Source organism: Stenella coeruleoalba (genome assembly GCF_951394435.1).
Source record: "Stenella coeruleoalba genome assembly, chromosome: 11".
Classification (NCBI taxonomy): Eukaryota; Metazoa; Chordata; class Mammalia; order Artiodactyla; family Delphinidae; genus Stenella; species Stenella coeruleoalba.
In genome coordinates this window covers 45,865,779-45,890,483 of record NC_137157.1, presented here as the reverse complement: position 1 = coordinate 45,890,483, position 24,705 = coordinate 45,865,779, and the positions used below count along the sequence as shown (strand labels likewise).

General features: G+C 39.9%; 1 protein-coding gene across 5 annotated transcripts in view; it reads right to left on the bottom strand.

Annotated features, from left to right (window-relative positions):
- The window catches only part of TSPAN8 (tetraspanin 8), a 250,353-nt gene that overhangs the window by 79,752 nt on the left and 145,896 nt on the right, over window positions 1–24,705 (bottom strand). The gene's annotated exons all lie outside the window — the stretch shown is intronic.

The following is a 24,705-nucleotide window of genomic DNA, read 5'->3' as shown; positions in this document are numbered from 1 at the left end:
TGTGTCTTTGGTTAGGTCTGCAGCTCTATCACCTTTCAACTTGGCTTTTTAGTGGAGGTTGCACCATCTTTGCTATGTCACATGAGATGCAGCCCATTAAAGGAATCCCTGAACTTGGAAGCTGCACTTAAAGCTGCACTTTAAGCTGCACTTAAATGTACTTTCTATGAATACTGTATTTAAGGCAAGAGGTAGCTATGGGCCAAGAAGAAACTGAAATAGTTCTTACAACCTAATCCTAACTTACGATGATAGACATATGCTGGGAGTATAAACTCCAGCTGATATGAAATAACAGCAACAGGCTAAGTCTTTAAAGAAGCTGTCACTTTGGTTTTTCAGGGATGGGGAGAGGTGGAGATGAGGAGCTTTATAGTATGTGTGACTCAAATCAGTACTCAAGCCTTAAAATATCTCTTTTTTCCAGATGACTAATAAAAAGTACAATATGAAAACAAATGTTCTGGGGTCAAGAGGCTTATTGGTTTCCTAATTATAGAACCCTCTGGAGTTAGGCTTCTTTGGATGTAAGGCTCTGGGACTGCAAGAGCAGCACTCTAAGGTCCCAGTGATAAAGGACCCTTCGCCCTCCTCTGCCCTGTGGTCGCAGCTGGAGCCGAGGTCCCAGCTGTCCTACATCAGATGCTTGCTTTCTGGTGACCTGTACAGCCACTTCCCAGAGCACTGGGCCTTCCTTCACCAGATAAGTAGACAGCACCGTGCCCAACACCACCTCCTAGGAAGCTTTCCTGGATTTTGGTTTAAATAGGTCGAAATATAAAAGAGCTAGTTATACCCTTCCATCAGGAAAATGATTCATACTTTCTCACACTTATATAACTGAGGTAAACCAATGAAATGTTTTGCACAGAATGAGGAAGATCTGCTTCATTTTCTCTTCTGCAAATAACGATCAAAGTCTCTGAGGAAAAAAAAAAGTCACCTCTGCAGATCTCTGGTTAGGCATTCACTCACAACAATTAAAAGAGGCCTCCAGCTGACCTGAAAGAATTCAATTTTGGAAAATTACTAACCAAGTACTAGCTACTAAGGTCTTACCATGCATTTTAATATACTTGTTTGAAAACAAAACCAAGAAAAGCCTGTTCTTTTTGTTTGTTTGTCTATTGTTTCTCCTTGAAAATGTTACATTAAATTGGTAGGGCAACTTGATACCCATGACATCGTAACACTGAAAAAATATGGTATAGAGTCTCTCCATAAAATCCCAACAGAAACCAGGTTGTGAATATCCGCTTACGTACATGGGTCTCCATTTGGAAGTAACGGAGAAGCAGTACACGTATTTTAAACAAGTGACTGAGTAGATTGGATTGGTTTTACTATAGTAGCTAGTCAAAACTAGTAGAGAGGAAGGACTAGAGAGGGCAGTAGGAGCAGTGAACAAGGTCAGCAATTTAGAGGCTATTTCTCTGGGACCGAAAAAAAATCGGAGCAAATCTAAGAGACATTTAAGCAACAGCACCTAAAATATGCAGTTGTCATTCTAATATATAGGTCATGATTAAGAGGAAAGGAATAGGCACGCAAAGAAAACCACACTGATCCTGTTATCCAGACCTAGAACAGGGGGAAGAGAAAAATGATTGGCCTTCCTGAGTATACTCTTCAAAAGCGGCTCATATGATAGTATTATAAATCAACTGTACTTCAGTTTTTTAAAAAGGAGCCCATATGCAAGGGCAGGCAAACTGTGATGAAAAGAGAGAAAACAAAGCAGTGTCACTGAAACATTCTGCGATCACACCTTGAGTCAGGTACAGAAGGTAATCAAAGCATGGCCCCTTTTTTATGCGCTTGACTCCTTACCAACAAAGGCCCAGGCCCTGTCCCAGGTTAAAACTGTTTCCAAACTGATTTTCTCTAATATCTGAACCTATCTTGGCCCCTTTCAAGGTCATATTAATTCACCACGGTAACAAACAATTGTCCAACTATGGTCACAGCCCTGGTTTTTGGGGGGAAAATTCATGGGCTTCTCTGAAATGAATAGGAACAACCCAATTCAGTAAGAGTGAGACAGACAGATAGAGATGAGGCTTCAGAAGGGAGACGCCAGTAAGAAGGAGCTCAATTGCTATGGTTTGCCGATAACAAACCAAATGCTATCGGCACTGGATCATTTTGGATCACCAAAATGATCCTCATGTTTCCCTGACTCCATGGATTGTGGGATGTGCCACTTTAATATTGTTTTCCAAGATGGTGAAGGGCAAAGAGGCACCCTATTAAATATATATATATATATCATTTGTAAGATATTTTCTAATTTCAGAAAGTTTTTAAAACACGTATCTTAGAATGAGGAAATAAAGTAATTGCATGCATCAAAAGGGGAATTTATTCATTGGTTCATTCTCTCATTTACTGACTCTTTTGATGTGCTACGCACACGCTGTGACCTGGAATTACAAAGTTGAACAAAGCAAAAATCCTTGCCCTCAACGGAATCTCAGCCTGGAGGTGGAGATAAGCTTGGGAACACATTTTAAAAGACCATCATAAAGAACCTCTGAGAGGCAGTAGAACACAGTGGTTCACAGTCTGACCGGCTAGGTTAAGATCCTAGCTGTGCCGCTTACTAGCTGGGCTGTAGGGTGTTACTTAACCTTTCTGCCCCTGTTTCATCATGCATAATATGGAATGTTAATAACCATACTTACCTTTATTAGACAGTAGGAAGAAGTAAATTAGTTAATGAATTAAAAACGCTTAGCATGGCTTTGGACAGGTAATAAACGTTGACTCCTAATCTTGCTATGTACACACAGGACGCACAAGTATCAGGGAAGGAAGAGCCTATAACTGTGTGTGGAAAGGCGCCAGGGAAGCCTTACCAAAGGGGTGCCTGATCCCAGCATTGAGGGACTAGGAATTCATTCGGCAGATAAGAAAGACTTTTCTGAGTCTTTTATGTTTTATGAGAAAACATGAACCATTTTAGGAACCTAAGTCAGAAGATGGCATCTGGCAAACTACCTCTGGGTCAGATTACCAAAGAATTTTGTGTCAGCTCTGTTTGGTTAGCAGTTTCATCTAGTCAGGACAAACAAAGTTTTGTCAACTTAAGCCAAAGAAAACAGGGAAAAGGAGAAGACAATTTATTGAAAAGTTGCGGATAACATACAGAAGCAAAGAAAACATTGAATAAGCAGGTCTTTGAAAGAATCCAGGACAGCTAAGGGAATTCAGGTAACAGGAGCAAATGGTCAATTTTCTTAGCGTGCCTTACTCTAGAATACGTGTCAGCAACAGAATCTACAATATGTACCTGAAACAAATCGCTTCCAACTACTTTCAATCCTTCCTTCTCTGTATCCAAAATTGAAAATGTTCAGGAGAGAATTGGTCTAACTTGGCCAGGGGAGCAGAGGGCTTCTTGAATAACAGCCCTGCAAGCCTGCAGGCATTGGATCCAGGCATTTCCTGGAGTTGTACGGCTCCCAGGAAAGCTGAGGACGGATATTTCACAGGCAAAAAGAGACACACAAGAGTCTCGCATGCTCTGCCAAAGGGCTTGGACTTTGTCCATAGGCAGAGGGAAGCCCGTGGAGGTATAAAGATGGAGATGATCCACACTTCTCTTCTGGAACACGAGAGTCTACTCTGGAAACTGTAACAAATACCAGTGAGCTGGCCCTAACCCCAGGACCCAGCCTCAACCACCAGTGAGCAAGCAACAGCCCCAGGACATCCCGGGCCACGGCCCTACCCACCAGCCAGTGCACACCAGCCTTGGGACCCCCAGGTCCTATAGCTAGAGACCCCAGGACCCAATTCTGCCCACCAGTAGGCAGATACCAGTCCCAGGACCACCACAGCCCTGCTGCCTGCCATGTCAGCACCCAGCCCACTCACCAGCAGGCTAACACTTGGACCCCTCAGCCAGCCACGCCCAGATCCAGCCCCCTTCACCAGTGGGCCAGCACCAGCTTTGGGACACCCTGGATCCTGCAGCTAGCTGCGTCAGGAACTGGCCCCACCCACTAGCAGGCCAACACTAGATCCAGGAACCTCAGCCCTGTAACCACCCACCCCAAAACCAGGCTCCACCTACTAGTGGGCCAGCATTAGCCCTGGGATCACCCCATTTCCACCCTGGGCTCCACAGCCAGGCATCTCATGACCCAGTCCTGCCAGCCAGAGGCCAACAGCCTCCATACAAGGCACAGGCTGGCAACCAACCAGTCCAGGGCCAGCCACACCTGCCAGACCACCCCCAGTAGTCAGCCTGCCACAAGAGAAGGGCACGTTCAGCCCACATAGGGGGCACCCCTAGAGCATATCACTCTGGTGACCAGAGGGGAGTGTGCTGCTGAGACACACAGGATGTCTCCTACAAAAGGCCACTTCTCCAAGGTCAGGAAATGTAACCAACCTACTAAATACATAGAAATAAAATGTAACCAACCTACTAACTACATAGAAATAAAAATGAGATGACAAAGGAACGTGTTCAAAGAGAAGCAACGAGATAAAACCCCAGAAGAAGAACTAAGTAAAGAGGAGACATGCAGTCTACCCAACAAAGAGTTCAAGGTAATGATCATAAAGATGTCCGAAGAAATCAGGAGAAGATTGGACGAACAGAGTGAGAAGTTAGAATTTTTTAACAAAGAGTTAGAAAATATAAAGAAGAAACAAACAGAGATGAAGTAATACAATAACTAAAATGAAAAATACATTCGAAGGTATCAACAGTAGATTACATGATACAGAGGAACAGATCAGCAAGCTGGAAGACAGAGTAGTGGAAATCACTGAAGCTGAACAGAAAGAAGACAGAAGAAAAAAAAAGAAATGAGGACAGTTTAAGAGACCTCTGGGACAACATCAGGCGTACTAACATTTGCATTACAGGGGTCCTAGAAGGAGAAGAGCGAGAGAAAGGGGCAGAGAACACACTTGAAGACATAATAGCTGAAAACTTTCCTAACCTGGGAAGGGAAACAGACATCCAGGTCCAGGAAGCATGGAGAGTCCACAGTAGGATCAACTCAAACAGGGAGTTTAAGATGTACAAACTTCCAGTTGCTATAAATGAGTCATGGGTATGAAATGTACAGTGTAGGAAATACAGTCAAAGATATATTGGTATAGTGACATATCATAACTAAACTTATTGTGGTGATCAGTTTGAAATGTGTACAATTATCAAATCACTATGTAGTGTAACAGGAACTAATGGTGTTGTAAGTCAGTTATACTTCAAAAACAAGCAAACAAACTCATAGAAAAAGAGATCAGATTTGTGGTCATGAGAGGTGGGGAGTGGGGGGAGGCGGGATTGAATGAAGGAAGTCAAATGTGCAAACTTCCAGTTATAAGATAAATAAGTACTAGGGAGGTAACGTATGATATGATAAATATAATTAACACTGCTCTATGTTATATATGAAAGTTGTCAAAAGAGTAAATCGTAAGAGTTCTCATTACAAGATAAAAGTCTTTTCTATTTCTTTAATTTTGTATCTATATGAGATGATGGATGTTCACTAAACTTATTGTGATAATCATTTCATGATGTATGTAAGCCAAATCATTATGCTGTACTCCTTAAACTTATACAGGGCTGTATGTCAATTATATCTCAATAAAATTGGAAGAAAAAAATATTTAAACCAGAATACAGTACTCAAATTTCATTTCTATAACCTGGCAGAGAATGCTCTAATTCTGCTTGACAGCGTTTATATACAAGCACTGTACTAATTGCTGGATGAAAAAAGATATGACATTTTGCTGAAGGAGCTCATAGTATAAGTGTTTCTACCTCTTCAGAGTTCTTTAAATTTCTATATTATTACTTAGCTGAAGATTTCTCACATTGAGTAACAAATTATGAATGTGATATTCATCAGGTCCCAGATAGGACTATACTCATCTGTTAGAAACAAAAAGAGCTACATAAAAAAATACAAAGGTAGATTTTCTTACTAGAGTTAGAACAAAAAAACCTCACTTATCATTTAAATGGCAGAAGAAACAAATTTTAGATAGGGTAATAAATCCCAAGTAATTTATATTTAGCTTTTGAATATTTGAGGAGAAAGATATACTCTCTTCCTGTACGCAATTCCTCCATCCACCAGGAACTTTATACATTCTTCTGTTAGTTTAGTTATTGTATGTATTAGAGGCAGGAGAACCAAGTGGTTAAAAGCTAGGGCATCCATATAATATGTTATCCAAACCAGAGCACTTTTGGAAGTGAATAAAGTCACAACAAGTACTCTGGGATAGCAGTAGTAACCTGGGACCATCCCAGGCAAACAGAGACATACGGTCACCCTATTGAAAGCTTGTGCGCTGAGGTCAGAGTTTGTTCATGGACAGGGATAAATAACTGAAGGCTTTTGATTACTGCTAATAAACGACCAAGACTTCGGGAAGCTTAGTATAAAAGTGGGTTATGGCTGGATTGGAGCACAGACAGACTGAGGATAGGAAAGCCCATGAAGACGTTCTTATGGCTAGGAAAGAAATAATGAAAGGCCAAGCTAGGATGGTGGCAATAAAAAGAGAAAACCTATATAAAGAGATAGGGCAGCTAAAGAAGTCAGACAGGTTGTAAACTATCCCAAGTAGTTATAACTTATTGAACACCACTCAAGGGTCTTGACAGGTGAAGGTCGGGCATAGCAGAGCACCTGCCAATAGGAAAAACCAATAGGAGCTCAGATTCTAGAGCAAAAGCCTTTGCTCCCTATCCATTTTCATACTTTCTGTTCATGTCAGTACCAGGGTCATAGGTGTGTGCTTCATCCCGAGGAGAATTGAAGCCCTCCATAGACCTCTTGTTACTATGCACGGCATAGGTAAGCCAAGGGTTTCTTTCACTGGTAGGGTAATCAAACAGCACCAACAATTGCTTCAGACACCACTTGGTGGCACCAGTACCTTGAAATGATTGAATGCAACTCGCTGCTCTTGATCTTAACACTGGAAACGTTAGACTCATAATGGTCTTCAGCCAATCTTCAAGGTCAAATATTTTTTCATGATTATTTGACTTCTTCCAGAACATTTACATCCTCCTTTATCTTAATCTATGGAGATCCTGAAAACTGGAAGATAGTATATTTTATTTTGATAATGATCTCTTATTATTTCAAAAATTCTTTTGCATGTATTATACATATACTTTTGCATAAATGTGACCATAACTTTCATACCTAATTTTCTTATATCAGCCTCTTCCTTTATCTTTCTCACACGTCACCACTGCAATTCCTCCCACCCGCTTCCAGAAAACCCATCTTAACCTAGTGTGTGTCCATCCATATCCATTTCCATCACCATAGGACCTTATACAAATGAGTGTCTAGACAAATTATAGACAGATTAAACGTATACCTATAAAAGTGTTTTGATCAGTGATTTATAAAATGGGCTCGTAATATACTCGTCTATACATCTTGCTTTTCTCCCTCAGCAATATCTGGTGGTAATCCTTCTAAGCAACTAGTATTGCTCCAATTCACCTTTTTGTGAGTCTACATAATATTCCATGGTATAGGCATACCTTAATTTTTTCAACAACAGTCCCTTACTGAAGGGTATTCACATGGTTTCACTTTTTTTGTTTGTTTGTTTTGCTACAATAAATAATGCTGCTGTAGAAATCCTGGGCCTATATCTTATGTACTAGTGCTTTTGTCCCTATGAGTTAGATTCCCAAGAGGGGAATGCTGGATGGAAGGCTAAGTATGTATTTTTAGTTTTAAAAAAAATGTTGCCAGATTTATTTCCCAAAAAAAGCTGTTTAAAAATTCCCATTTCCACCAGCAATATATGAAAGTGCCCTTTTCTTCACATCTCCACTAGCAACGTTATGATTTTGCTTTTCGCTTTTTGCCAGCCTGATGGATGTAAAGGGATAACTCATCATTATTTTACTTTTTGCTTTCCTCACTGGTTGTGATTTTGAGCATCTTGCTGGGTGTTTTGGCCATTCTGATTTGATTCTTCACAGCTTCTGCCCAAAGCAAGAATATTTTAAAAGGATCTTTGTTTAGTGAAGATGCTAAAAAATACTGTTAAAATATTTTAGAAAATAGAAAAATAGCATTTATCATAGTCACCAGTATCTATATGTAATGTCTAACACTAACTAAAAGCCCTGGGGTACCAGGAAATAATCTTGTGAGTACTGTTCAATTCTGGAATGAGAGAATTGAATTCAATTCTCTCAGGGCCAAAGATGATTATTTTTTTTCCATAAGGGATCGTCTCCCTCTTAGTGCTTCTTTTCTGATTGGATGATGTATTACTGTATATGCTTAAGTAGGATTTGTTATTAAATAGAACCAGCCCCATTTATTTAAGTGTCATTCAAAATACGTGTTTTAAAAAAAGAAAAGAACAAAAATCAGTAGGGAAAGAAATTGTATTTTTAAGCTTCTAAGGAGATTTTATAAACAATGGAGCCCAGAGAACAAAAAAAAAAGTCATAAAATGACTTGACAGTGTCCTTTTAAGTGAACATATGTGAGTTTTATGCATCCATATGTGTTCACATATGCCCTACATATGCACAGCCAGCTGCTAACCAACCAGATTGTTCAATGTGTATGTTTACTGTAAAACAAGCCGAAAGTGTTTGGTCTCTTTGTTAGAGAAACAGCTCATAATTTCAAGTATACAAATATCAGTTGTTTTTCATTTCTTTGTCTTCCAAAAGCCAAATGAGTTGCTGCTGCTCCATTTGGCAGCATCCTAACTGAGGCCGACTCTTGGCCAGCCACGGAAACCTGGCCCTGAAAGTTCAGGAAATTTTTACAAGAATAAGGAGCTTTTCCTAATGGATCCCTAAACCATAGGAAGTTTCTTTAGAGCCTCAGCCAGTTCTTTCTCACTCAATATCCCAGAGGATAATCATTAACATTGCTTGAACACTAATGGATGGATTTAGGGTGTGAAATGAGGGTACTGAGTCCTCCCATATTTGACCAAATACTCTTTCAAAACGCACTATTAACAGAGAACAGCCTGGGGTGCAGAGATGATTTTTGTGATAACAACTTTATCTAGGCGCCCTCGGTATCTCATCTTTTATTTCACCCTTGATGACAGTGCCCCACAGCTTAAAATGGTTAAGTGAAGTTTGGACCAGTTTCCAATTGAGGATAAAGGCTTTGGGCCAATTATACATTGACTTCTACAATCACGGTATTAAACCCAATTACCACTAGTATTCTCTAATACTAACATTAATATTCTCTGAATAGCAGAAAGAAAAAGCATGTAAGGAAGTAGGCTGTGATGAAATGAGCTTGTGCTTGGGAGTGGGAGAGTCTGTGTTCAGTCCTATCTATTTCTGACATTCCCCGGCTGTGTGGCCTTAGGTAAGCAGCTTCATGCCTCCAACTTCAGTTTCCTCATCAGCTGGATGGGAATAGTGAGGCTGATTTCCTAAGTTTCTGATGAAGATGGAATGAAATAATCTATGTAAAAGGACAATGCACAGTACTGGGAATATAGTAAACACTCAATAAATGTGAATTTCCTTCTTCTATCGTTCCACCTTCCCTCTCTAAACGAGAGAAACATGAGAACTAGGAATGTTTCTTGGTCAAGGACCAAGTCCCCAGTCCCAGTGTTGGGAGCGGGAGAGGCTGAATTCCACAGCGAAAATTCATTTAAAATGTTAGCTTTTGATATCATTAACACAAGACTAGACTGAGAAATGTGTGTATGTATGTGTATATATGCTCATTTATAAAAAGCATACTCATTTATTTAGCACCTACTGTGTGTCTAGAATAGTGCTTGCCATGTAGTAAATGTCCATAAATATTTTTTTTTAATGAATGAAGACTAAACCCTTAAAGCACCATCATAATTTCTTCCTAGGTGCTTAGTGATGATGCCCTGCTTTCCAAGGAAGAAGTATGGGTATCTGTTATCGCTGACTTACTCACCCCTGAAAAACAACTAGAAGTGTCCTGTCTACCTTCCAGCTTGCCAACACAGGTTTCTTCTACATCTAACCACCTCTCATTCCCTCTTTCCCTCCCTCCATTAAACCTTCCTGAAGCTGTCCAGTATTTCACCACAACTGCAAAATAAAATTCCTATTGCTGCAGGTGTCCATGTGTTTGGGGCAAAATGAGCCACTGCTTGACAATTGTAAAGAAAGAGAGAACAGCTGTTTGCATCTGGATATGGGGTAAGAAAGAGAGAACAGCTGCTGGCAGCTGTGGCAGATAAGAAAGTGAGCAAGTGAGCAGCTGCTGGTAATTCAGAATCTACCAGACTGCCCAGAATAATTGAAATCCAGAGGAAGCATGCAAGACTCGACTTAACTGCTTTACTGTATCCTGCTCTTCATTAGATCCTACTTGTCCTTCGTTAGAGACATTGCCATGAGAGCCACACGGGGGCTCCCAGCAGGAATATCAACCCCCAGCTCCCCAGCCATAATAACCCTTTGGAGAATCAAAGCAAGAGAGTTAAAATGGCACAGACGTTTCTTCCAGTAAGTCCATACTCACTTTTACGAGAAGAAAAGTCTATGGTTGGCAAGGGAAAGAATACTAACCGATGATGGATCTATCACAAAGTGGTGTGAAAAGAATTCTTTCTGTATTACAAGAGGTTGTGGTCATTTTGGTGATGATCTCACATTTTAGAATTCAGTAGGCTAAAAAAAATATGCGATAACTTAAGTATAATTTATACTTCAAAAAATATATTTTAAAACCCTGTCAATAGTTTCAATGTTTCTTTTTCTGTGTATATATAATCCTATGAATGTGTATACATAGAAAACTTTCCCTCTACTTTCTTTTTTATTTTTAATAAAATGAAGAGGGTAACGTCTTTGTATCATGCATTGGGTAATAAAATGTTGAGTTTGGTTTTGTGCTTCACACTGGTTCTTCTAGTCAGCTGGGATTCTAGGATAAATTGAGTGACCCAAAAGTATATAGTCAGTCTATTTCTCACCCTCCTCAACACAGAAGAAAAGCATCTCACCACTCCAGTTTGTAGAATTTCAACCCTTTAGTTTCTGAAAGATACAATTCAAGAGAAGAAAAAAGAAGCTGCGGCACAATGTTATTCATTACTGAATTATATACAACTACATGCCCCAAGTAAAAGAATAAACAAATTATATAGCAATCTATACATATTTAAAGAAATCATTTTGAAGACAGTGATGGAGGAAATGCTTGTGATATAACATTCATGGAGAAGACTCTGCTAAGATGATTCATAAGTGGAAAGTTGAATGCAAAATGTACACTGTGATTAAAACTAAGGTATCAGGAGGGACCTTCAAGATGGCGGAGGAGCAAGACATGGAAACCAACTTCATCCCCACAGATACATCAAAAATACATCTACATGTGGAACAACTCCTACAGAACACCTACTGAACGCTGGCAGAAGACCTCAGACCTCCCAAAAGGCAAGAAACTCCCCACATACCTGGGTAGGGCAAAAGAAAATACCCAGACAAAAGCATAGGGACGGGACCTGCACCAGTGGGAGGGATCCGTGAAGGAGGAAAGGTTTCCACACACTAGGAGCCCCTTCGCGGGCAGAGACTGCGGGTGGCAGAGGGGGAAGCTTCGGAGCCGAGGAGGAGAGCGCAGCCACAGGAGTGCGGAGGGAAAAGCAGAGAGATTCCCGCACAGGGGATCGGTGCTGACCAGCACTCACCAGCCCGAGAGGCTTGTCTGCTCCCCCGCCGGGGCGGGCGGGGGCTGGGAGCTGAGGCTCGGGCTTCAATCGGACCACAGGGAGAGGACTGGGGTTGGCAGCGTGAACACAGCCTGAAGGTGTTAGTGCACCACAGCTAGCCAGGAGGGAGTCCGGGGAAAAGTCTGGACCTGCCGAAGAGGCAAGAGACTTTTTCTTGCCTCTTTGTTTCCTGGTGCGCGAGGAGAGGGGATTCAGAGCACCACCGGAATGAGCTCCAGGGACGGGCGTGAGCTACGGCTATCACTGCGGACACCAGAGACGGGCACGAAACGCTAGGGCTGCTGCTGCAGCCAACAAGAAGCCTGTGTGCAAGCACAGGCCACTATCCACACCTCCCCTCCGAGGAGCCTGTGCAGCCCGCCACTGCCAGGGTCCCGTGATCCAGGGACAAGTTCCCCGGGAGAACGCACAGCGCGCCTCGGGCTGTTGCAATGTCACGTGGGTCTCTGCCACTGCAGGCTCGCCCCACATTCCAGTTATGACTATCATACCCTCCCCACACCCCCAAACGCCGGAGCGAGCAACAGCACCCTAATCAGCCGCGGCTTTAACCCCCTCCTGTCTGGGCAGGAACAGATGCCTGAGGGCGACCTACACGCAGAAGTGGGTCCAAATCCAAAGCTGAACCCCAGGAGCTATGCAAACAAAGAAGAGAAAGGGAAATTTCTCCCAGCAGCCTCACGAGTAGCCGAGTAAATCCCTACAATCAACTTCATGTACCCTGCATCTGTGGAATACCTGAAGAGACAATGAATCATCCCAAAATTGAGGCAGTGGACTTTGGGAGAAACAGTAGAATTGGGGTTTCCTGTCTGCGACTGATAAGTTTCTGATTTTTTTTTTTTAAGTCTTTATTGAATTTGTTACAATATTGCTTCTGTTTTCTGTTTTGTTCTTTTGGCCACAAGGCATGTGGGATCTTAGCTCCCTGACCAGGGATCGAACCCACACCCGCTGCATTGGAAGGTGAACTCTCAACCACTGGACCGCCAGGGAAGTCCCTCTGATTTTTATGTTTATCTTAGTTTAGTTCTTAGCACTTGTTATTATTGGTGGATTTGTTTATTGATTTGGTTGTTCTCTTCATTTATTATTATTTTTTTATTTTAACAAAAAAAAATTTTTTTTTTTATTAAAAACAATTTTTTTCCTTTCTTTTTTTCTCCCTTTTCTTCTGAGCTGTGCAGCTGACAGGGTCTTTGTGCTTCTGCCGGGTGTCAGGCCTGAGCCTCCGAGGTGGGAGAGCCAAGTTCAGGACATTGGACCACCCAGACAGGACAGAGACCTCTGTCTATCAGGAGAGACCTCCCAGACCCTCATAATATCAATCGGCAAGAGCTCTCCCAGAGATCTCCATCTCAAAGCTAAGACCCAGCTCCACTCAACGACCAGCAAGCTCCAGTGCTGGATGCCCCATGCCAAACAACTAGCAAGACAGGAACACAACCCTACCCATTAGCAGAGAGGGTGCCTTAAATCATAATAAGTTCACAGACACCCTAAAACACACCACTGGATGTGGTCCTGTGCACCAGAAAGACAAGATCCAGCCTCATCAGCCAGAACACAGGCACCAGTCCCTTCCACCAGGAGGCCTACACAGCCCACTGAACCAACCTTACCCATTGAGGGAAGACACCAAAGATAATGGGAACTACGAACCTGCAGCCTGTGAAAAGGAGACCCCAAATACAGTAAGTTAAGCAAAATGAGAAGACAGAGAAATATGCAGCAGATGAAGGAGCAAGGTAAAAACCCACCAGACCAAACAAATGAAGAGGAAATAGGCAGTCAACCTGAAAAATAATTCAGAGTAATGATAGTAAAGATGATCCAAAATCTTGGAAATAGAATGGAGAAAATACAAGAAACGCTTAACAATGATCTAGAAGAACTAAAGAACAAACAAATAATGATGAACAACAAAATAAATGCAATTAAAAATTCTCTAGAAGGAATTAATAGCAGAATAACTGAGGCAGAAGAACGGATAAGTGACCGGGAAGATAAAATAGTGGAAATAAGTACCATAGAGCAGAAAAAAGAAAAAAGAATGAAAAGAATTGAGGACAGTCTCAGAGACCTCTTGGACAACATTAAATGCACCAACATTCCAATTATAGGGGTCCCAGAAGAAGAAGAGAAAAAGAAAAGAACTGAGAAGATATTTGAAGAGATTATAGTTGAAAACTTCCCTAATATGGGAAAGAAAATAGTCAATTAAGTCCAGGAAGCACAGAGACTCCCATGCAGGATAAATCCAAGGAGAAACACACCAAGACACATATTAATCAAACTATCAAAAATTAAATACAAAGAAAAAATATTAAAAGCAGCAAGGGAAAAACAACAAATAACACACAAGGGAATGCCCATAAGGTTAACAGCTGATCTTTCAGCAGAAACTCTGCAAGCCAGAAGGGAGTGGCAGGACATTTTGAAAGTGATGAAAGGGAAAAACCTATAACCAAGATTACTCTACCCAGCAAGGATCTCATTCAGATTTGACAGAGAAATTAAAACCTTTACAGACAAGCAAAAGCTAAGAGAATTCAGCACCACCAAACCAGCTTTACAACAAATGCTAAAGGAACTTCTCTAGGCAGGAAACACAAGAGAAGGAAAAGACCTACAATAACAAGCCCAAAACCATTAAGAAAAGGGTAATAGGAACATACATATCGATAATTGCCTTAAATGTAAATGGATTAATGTTCCAACCAAAAGACATAGACTGGCTGAATGGATACAAAAACAAGACCCGTATATATCCTATCTACAAGAGACCCACTTCAGACCTAGGGACACATACAGACTGAAAGTGAGGGGATGGAAAAAGATATTCCATGCAAATGGAAATCAAAATAAAGCTGGAGTAGCAATTCTCATATCAGACAAAATAGACTTTAAAATAAAGACTATTACAAGAGACAAAGAAGGACACTACACAATGATCAAGGGATCAATCCAAGAAGAAGATATAACAATTGTAAATATTTATGCACCCAACATAGGAGCACCTCAGTACATAAGGCAAATGCTAACAATCATAAAACGGGAAATCAACAGTAACACACTAATAGTAGGGGAATTTAACACCCCACTTTCACCAATAGACAGATCATCCAAAACGAAAATAAATAAGGAAACGCAAGCTTTAAATGACACATTAAACAAGATGGACTTAATTGATATTTATAGGATATTCCATCTAAAAACAACAGAACACATTCTTCTCAAGTGTTCATGGAACATTCTCCAGGATAGATCATATCTTGGGTCACAAATCAAGCTTAGTCAAATTTAAGAAAATTGAAATCATATCACGTTCCTTTTCTGACCGCAACGCTGTAAGACTAGATATCAATTACAGGAAAAAATCTGTACAAAACACAAACACATGGAGGCTAAACAATACATTACTAAATAACCAAGAGAGCACTGAAAAAATCAAAGAGGAAATCAAAGAATACCTAGAAACATATGACAATGAAAACACAAGGACCCAAAACCTGTGGGATGCAGCAAAAGCAGTTCTAAGAGGGAAGTTTATAGCAATACAATCCTACCTCAAGAAACAAGAAACATCTCAAATAAACAACCTAACCATACACCTAAAGCAACTAGAGAAGGAAGAACAAAAAAACCCCAAAGGTAGCCGAAGGAAAAAAATCATAAAGATCAGATCAGAATTAAATGACAAAGAAATGAAGAAAACAATAGCAAAGATCAATACACCTAAGAGCTGGTCCTTTGAGAATATAAACGAAACTGATAAACCATTAGCCAGACTCATCGAGAAAAAAAGGGAGAAGACTCAAATCAATAAAATTAAAAATGAAAAAGGAGAAGTAATACCTGACACTGCAGCAATTGAGAGATTATTACAAGCAATTATATGCCACTAAAATGGACAACAGGAAAGAAATGGACAAATTCTTAGAAAAGCACAAGCTTCCGAGACAGAGCCAGGAAGAAATAAAAAATATAAACAGACCAATCACAAGCACTGAAATTGAAACTGTGATTAAAAATCTTCCAACAAACAAATGCCGAGGACCAGATGGTTTCACAGGCAATTTTATCAAACATTTAGAGAAGAGCTAACACCTATCCTTCTCAAACTCTTCCAAAATATAGCGGAGGAAGGAACACTCCCAAACTCATTCTACGAGGCCACCATCACCCTGATATCAAAAGCAGACAAAGATGTCACAAAAAAAGAAAACTAGAGGCCAATATCATTGATGAACATAGATGCAAAAATCCTCAACAAAATACTAGCAAACAGAATCCAACAGCACATTAAAAGGATCATACACCATGATCAAGTGGGGTTTATCCCAGGAATGCAAGGATTCTTCAATATACAAAAATCAATCAATGTGATACAGCATATTAACAAACTGAAGGAGAAAAACCATATGATCATCTCAATAGATGCAGAGAAAGCTTTCAACAAAATTCAACACCCATTTATGATAAAAACCTTCCAGAAAGTAAGCATAGAGGAAACTTATCTCAACATAATAAAAGCCATATATGACAAATCCACAGCCAACATCGTTCTCAATGGTGAAAAACTGAAACCATTTCCACTAAGATCAGGAACAAGACAAGGTTGCCCACTCTCACCACTATTATTCAACATAGTTTTGGAAGTTTTAGCCATAGCAATCAGAGAAGAAAAAGAAACAAAAGGAATCCAAATCGGAAAAGAAGAAGTAAAACTATCACTGTTTGCATATGACATGATATTACACATAGAGAATCCTAAAGATGCTACCAGAAAACTATTACGGCTAATCAATGAATTTGGTAAAATAGCAGAATTCAAAATTAATGCACAGAAATCTCTTGCATTCCTATACACTTATGATGAAAAATCTGAAAGAGAAATTAAGGAAACACTCCCATTTACCATTGCAACAAAAAGAATAAAATACCTCAGTATAAACCTACCTAAGGACACAAAAGACCTGTATGTAGAAAACTGTAAGACACTGATGAAAGAAATTAAAGATGATACAAACAGATGGAGAGCTATACCATGTTCTTTGATTGGAAGAATCAACATTGTGTAAATGACTATACTACCCAAAGCAATCTACAGATTCAGTGCAATCCCTATCGAACTACCAATGGCATTTTTCACAGAACTAGAACAAAAAATTTCACCATTTGTATGGAAACACAAAAGACTCCAAATAGGCAAAGCAATTTTGAGAAAGAAAAATGGAGCTGGAGGAATCAGGCTCCCAGACTTCAGACTATACTACAAAGCCACAGTAATGAAGACAGTATGGTACTGGCACAAAAACAGGAATATAGATCAATCGAACAGAATAGAAAGCCCAAAGATAAACCCATGAACACATGGTCACCTTATCTTTGATAAAGGAGGCAAGAATATACAATGGAGAAAAGACAACCTCTTCAATAAGTGTTGCTGGGAAAACTGGACAGATACATGTAAAAGAATGAAATTAGAACACTCCCTAACACCATACACAAAAATAAGCTCAAAATGGATTAAGGATCTGAATGTAAGGCTAGATACTATAAAATTTCTTAGAGGAAAACATAGGCAGAACACTCTATGACATAAATCACAGCAAGATCCTTTTTGACCCACCTCCTAGAGGAAGGAAAATAAAAACAAAAATAAACAAATAGGACCTAATGAAACTTAAAAGATTTTGCACAGCAAAGGAAACCATAAACAAGACGAAAAGACAACCCTCAGAATGGGAGAAAATATTTGCAAACAAAGCAACTGACAAAGGATTAAACTCCAAAATATACAATCAGCTCATGCAGCTCAATATCAAAAAACCAAGCAACCCAATCGAAAAATAGGCAGAAGACCTAAAGAGACATTTCTCCAAAGAAGATATACAGATTGCCAACAAACACATGAGAGGATGCTCAACATCACTAATCATTAGAGAAATGCAAATCAAAACTACAAAGAGGTATCACCTCACACCAGTCAGGATGGCCAGCATTGAAAAGTCTACAAACAATAAATGCTGGAGAGGGTGTGGAGAAAAGGGAACCCTCTTGCACTGTTGGTGGGAATGTAAATTGATACAGCCACTATAGAGAACAGTATGGAAGTTCCTTAATAAGTTAAAAGTAGTACTACCATATGACCCAGCAATCCCACTACTGGGCATATACCCTGAGAAAACCATAATTCAAAAAGAGTCATGTACCACTATGTTCACTGCAGCACTATTTACAATAGCCAGGACATGGAAGCAACCTAAGTGTCCATCAACAGCTGAATGGATAAAGAAGATGTGGCATATGTATACAATGGAATATTACTCAGCCATAAAAAGAAACAAAATTGAGTTATTTGTAGTGAGGTGGATGGACCTAGACTCTGTCATACAGAATGAAGTAAGTCAGAAAGAGGAAAAGAAATACCATATGCTAACACATATATATGGAATCTAAAAAAAAAAAAGAAAAAAGGTTATGAAGAACCTAGGGGCAGGACAGGAATAAAGACCCAGATGTAGAGAATGGACTTGAGGGCACAGGGAGGGGGAAGGGAAAGCTGGGACGAAGTAAGAGAGTGGCATGGACATATATATATACACTACCAAATGTAAAATAGATAGCCAGTGGGAAGCAGCCACATGGCACAGGGAGATCAGCTTGGTTCTTTGTGTCCACCTAGAGAGGTGGAATAGGGAGGGTGGGAGGGAGACATTAGAGGGAGGGGATATGGGGATATATGTATACTTGTAGCTGATTCACTTTGTTATAGAGCAGAAACTAACACACCATTGTAAAGCAATTATACTCCAATAAAGATGTTAAAAAAAACAAACTTCCTTTTGTATTGTTGTCCTATGTCTACCTTTTTATTGATATCTTAGTTTTTTTTAACATCTTTATTGGAGTATAACTGCTTTACAATGGTATGTTAGTTTCTGCTTTATAACAAAGTGAATCAGTTATACATATACATATGTCCCAATATCTCTTCCCTCTTGCATCTCCCTCCCTCCCACCCTCCCTATCCCAACCCTCTAGGTGGTCACAAAGCACCGAGCTGATCTCCCTGTGCCATGCGGCTGCTTCCCACTAGCTATCTATTTTACGTTTGGTAGTGTATATATGTCCATGCCACTCTCTCACTTTGTCCTAGCTTACCCTTCCCCCTCCCTGTTTCCTCAAGTCCATTCTCTAGTATGTCTGTGTGTTTATTCCCGTCTTGCCCCTAGGTTCTTCATGACCTTTTTTTTTTTTTTAGATTCCATATATATGTGTTAGCATACGGTATTTGTTTTTCTCCTTCTGACTTACTTCACTCTGTATGACAGACTCTAGGTCCATCCACCTCACTACAAATAATTCAATTTCGTTTCTTTTTATGGCTGAGTAATACTCCATTGTATATATGTGCCCTGGCAAAAGGAAGTTTTTTAAACAGAGGAAGTCAAAAGAGAATACCCGAGAGGGAATTTTTTATTTCAGTTCAGTTATTTTTCTCTTTATGCTGATAAATTATATATAATATAAAAGATCTAAATAATAATTAAATTATTATAAAAATTACTAATAAAATCACTTAATTATAAGCTCCATAACAACCCGGTCCTTCCCTGTTTTTGATCACTTTTTATCTCCAATGCCTGCCACAGGGCCTAAACACCAATAAATATTTGTTAAGTGAAGAAGCAAATGAAATGAGTGAATCATCTACATGTTTAAACCATGGTTGTAGAAGAAAGAATGAAATCACTTCTACCAATAGCACATATGCGAGTGAGAAAAGAAGGCCTGCTCTACTCTAAGGATCAATTAGAAACATCTCAGAAGGCATGCACTCACAGTGTTTTGAAACTGGCTCTTCCTTGGTGATCTATGTGGCCCTGAGTTCCCACATTCTGAATTGGAAGAGACAGAGAAATTAGCCAGTCTCTAAATATGCCTCCAACTCTTAAGATATGATTCTGCCACCTGGATTAGGAGAAAAGTAAGAGAGAGTAACTGCCAAAGGACTGGTGTCCCAAGCACCTGGCCCCTGATTTACCAACCAAGAATGGCCTGTGACAAAGTTCCCAGATGTTTTGTGATCCAGGTAAGTAACTTTGCTCAAAACAAATTAGATTATTGTTTCTATCCACAGCTCACCTCTCAGGTCCAGGCTTTGTTCCCTGGTCTGGCACTGAAAGAAGTGCTTGAGCTTTAAACAAGGTGGAGAAAGCATGAGATGTCGTCCACTCTTGATTTTCCCGTCGTGTACTCCTGCAACAGTAGACTCCAAAGTTTAAAGACATTTTACTATGTCAAAGTTGCCTCTGAATCAGCCTCGTCTATTCAGCTGTTCCCTGGAGACACTGTGATAGGCTCATCATTGCAGTATGAGCATCTTTATACAAAGTCTATTTTCTGGATATTTTGAAACTTCCCCAAGCCCTGCTTATGTAAAGTGTGAACGTTCCATATTAACATAAGGTACTCCTGCACTCTGAGCATGGAGTAACTCAAGACCCTGACAAACTTGTATGTTTTCCAAAATATGTTTGCAGCATTTCCCTCTTGCCTATAAAATAGCATTAAAGGAAATGTCTCCCTCCATAAATATAACTGTCAAGTACTTAAGTGACTTGCACTTCATCATCATCATCACCAAAATAGTAAAGTGCTTTTTTTGTCCAGGTCTAGGATCATAGTGTACTGGGCATATTCCACAGATATTTGAGTCACGCATTGAGAAGATGCAGCCACTGGGTTTTTATCAAACTTTTCTAAAGGGACCATAACATCCAGTTGTTTTCAGATATAATTTCTATATTTTAAATGTGATGGCTAATTTTATGTGTCAACTTGACTGGACCATGGGATGCCCAGGAATCGGGTCAAACGTTATCCAGTGTTTCTGTGAGGGTGTTTCTGAATGAGATTAACATTTAAATTGGTGGACTGAGTAAAGCAGATTGCCCTCCATAATGTGAGTGTGCCTCATCCAGTCAGTTGAAGGCCTGAAGAGAATAAAAAGTCTGACTCCCGCCAAAGTGAGGATTCTTCCTGCCTGATGGCCTACATACCAGTATATTGACTTTTTCCTGCCTTTGAACTTGAACTGAAACACTGGCCCTTTCCCAGTCGTGAGCCTACTGGCCTTCAGACTGGAACTACACCTTTAGCTCTCCTGGGTCTCCAGCTTCACGCACTCACCCAGATCTTGAAACTTGCCAGCCTCCATAATTACACAAGCCAATTCCTTACAATAAGTCTCTATCTCTTTACATACACATTCTATTGGTTTTCCTTCTCTTGAGAACACTGACTAATAGAACACATAAGAATCAACATATTATTCAACATGGAAGATTCTGTCCACTGATAGAGGATTCTGGGAAGATAGTGGAGTAGGGAGCAACAGGAATCCGTCTCCCCATGCAAACAACAATTGGCAGAATCTCTCTGATGTACTTGCAACTCTGGAATCTGTTGAAGGCTTGCAATTTCTAGGGAAAGCCTCGGATGGTAAATTGCAGTTAATTTTAGTCAATTTCGGCTCTTAGCACAGTAGCAGCCCTCCATCCCCCACTCCCAGCCCCATGGCAGGCAGCTGTGCTGATGTTCCTGGAGCACCTTGAACACAGCTTGTGGGAGCCAGGGCAGGCAAAAAGGATGCTGTCCTCTAAATATTGGAAATCTATGCACTGCTCACTGATTGCTGTTTCTGATCACAGAGGTGCAGACAAAAAGGCAGGCAGCCATTGTTGCTCCTCCACACATCGTTGCAAGCCCTTCCAGCTGAAATGAATTCCAGGGAATTTAAAGGGCCAGCCTTCTGCCCCTACCCCCTTCGTTTTTCACTTTTCCCTCTTTCAGAAGCCAGACGTTAAAGATTAGGACATTCAAAAACAACTATATATATGGGGAAAATTAGAAAGTGACCATGCATGACCAGGGAAAGGCTCAGAAAAGAGCTGATAAGACCTTAAGTTTACAACTCAGCCTGACCCTCAGCATAAAGATACCTGATACAATTAAAAACAAACATACAAACAAAAACAAAACACAAGAATAATGACAAAAACCAGCAAACCCTGGGGAAGAGGGAGAATCTGACTTCCAGAGTTACCACATTATTAGATTCAAATGTCCAGTGTGCAAAAAAAGCACATGGCATACAAAGAAACAGGAAAGTACAGCTCATTTAAAGGCAAAAAATAAATCAACAGAAACTCTCTCTGTAAAGACCTAATGGCAGATCTCCAAGACAAAGACTTAAAACAACTGTCTTAAAAATGCTCAAAGAATTAAAGGAAGATATAGAAAAACTCAAGAAGATGATGTGTGATCAAAATGGAAATATTATTAAAGAGACAGAAGATCTAAAAAGAAATCATAAGGAAATTCTGGAGCTGAAAAGTACAGTAACTGAAATGAAAAAATTCACTACAGGTAAAGGCAGGTTTGAGCAATCAGAAGAAAGTATCGGCAAATTTTAAGATAGGAAAATGGAAATTATTAAGTATGAGGAACAGAAAGAAAAATGATTAAAGGAAAGCAAACGAATCTCTCTATGTTATTGCAAATGGCAAAATTTCATTCTTTTTATAGCTGAGTAGTATTCCATTGTGTACATGTACCACATCTTCTTTATCCATTCAGCTATCAATGGACATTCAGGCTGCTTCCATATCTTGGCTATTGTAAATAATGCTGCAGTGAATGTGGAGGTACAGGTAACTTTTCAAGTTAGTGTTTTCATTTTTCTTTGGATAAATACCCAGAAGTGAGTTGATGAATCCTATGGTAGTTCTATTTTTAATTTTTTGAGAAACCTCCATACTGTTCTCCATAGTGGCTGTATCAATTTACATTCCCACCAACAATGTAGGAGGGTTCCCTTTTCTCCACAGTCTCTCCAACACTTATTTCTGTACAGCACAGGGAATATAGTCAATATTTTATAATAACTTTGTATGGTGTATAATCTATAAAAATATCAAGTTACTGCATTTTACAACTGAAACAATATAATATTGTAAGTCAACTATATTTCAATAAAATAATAATAAAATAAAATTTAACCATCACCAATTAAAAGAAAACAAGTGAACAAGGCCCAAGGAACCTGTGGGACACCATAAATCTAATCCAGTAAAACTAAGATGTGCAAAAAAATATATAGAATCTTTATTTTCTTATCCTTATAACTCAATCTCTTCCAGATTAAACAATCTATGTCTGGTAAATGCTCAGTCTTTCAAACTGCCTCCCTCTTTGCTCCTACAGGAAGTGTCATCTTGGGGTACACAGGCACTGATGTGACTTCATTATGGCAAGTGTTGGGAGGATGGGGGGATCTTGGATCCCATTCACCATCTGAGTTCTTGCTGGTTCCTGCTGTGGGACTACATCTAGGTCCTGAACTGATATCTGCTGAAGTGAAAATGGACCTATCTGTCTTTGGGGCATTGTGCTGGCATTCACTGCTGAAGTCAATAAGAGCAGCCAATTATCTCTGGTCTTAAACTCTTTCATATCCCTCATTATGTTCTTTGACTAGTCCTCAGACCTCCATACAATCTAGTCCCACTCCATTACCTCTCTGGCCTCTTCCTTGTCACTCTTCCCTTTGTCTAGCCTTCCCCAAGCACATTAATCTCCTTGCTGTTCCTTAATGCACCTGGCATGTTTCTACGTCAGGGTCTTTGTACCACTGTTCCCTCTGTTTGGAAGTCATGGCTTGCTCCCTCGCTGTATTCAAGCCTTTGCTCCGATGTCATCTTCTCTTTACACATTCCTTAACCATCTTATTTAAAACTGAACATGACTCCTGAGCTCCCACACTCCCTTCTTGCTTTATTTCATCCATGACAATCAACACTATCAAATATATCATATGCTTTGCTTATTTGTTGGATTTATTATCTGTTTCCCTCCTCATGAATGTAGGTTCACTGTAGAGATTAGGGCTGATAAATAGTGCAGAGGACTCAGAATTGATATGGTATCTGCTCCATGACCTTGGGATTCAATGAAGTGCATCAATGCCTTAAGTAAGGATGAGCACTGAATGGTACAATAAACACCTCATATAATTTGGGGTGGGGATCAAGTCAGTATCAGGCCATCCCCATCCATTCATGTCCTCCACTTTTCAGATTTCCATAACTGTCCTCTTCTCAGCCTCTACTGGCTTTTATTTTAAAACTCCAAAGGTACTAACAAATGACAAAGATGTCTTATTTTTTTATCAAAAATTTATAGAGGGCATATATACTTAAATTTTTGTGTTAGTGAAGGTAATTCTAGCTGCTATAACAAAAACATTTCAACCAAATAGAACCTATTTCTCACTGAGATGATCAACCCAGGGTGGCTGGTGGGTGGGGTTTTACCCACAGAGGGATTTAAGAGCCCAGGCATGTCCCATCTTATGGCTCCACTCTCCCTGTCAGTTGCTCAGCATCCAGTTAGGAAAGGAAACAGAGGATGAAAGAGACAGAGCAGTTGCCTAACCACCTTGACCACACACATCACTTCTGCTCACATACCATTGGTTAGGACTAGATCATGGAATAACTGGAGGCAAGAAGCCATGGAAATTGCAGTCTCTGCCTGGGCAACTCTTTCCCTGTGCCAATTCTATGCCATAGAAGGAAAAGCACAGATCTTGGGCAGTTAGCTATTTCTACCATGCGTGTTACATAATATGTAAGCACTTTCACATACATTGCTTCATTAATTTTTTCAACATCTTCGTAAGTTATTAAGATCATTCCTATTATACAGAGAAGGAGACTGATACCCAGAGATAAAAACTGAGGCTTTAGAATGTGACTCCATTTTTGGAGATTTGCATTTTTAATACAGTCTTTATGGAGATATAACTCACATACCATACAATTCACTAATGTAAAATGTACAAAGCAATGGTTTTTAGTATGTTCACAGAGTTGTGCAACCATCACCATGATCAATTTT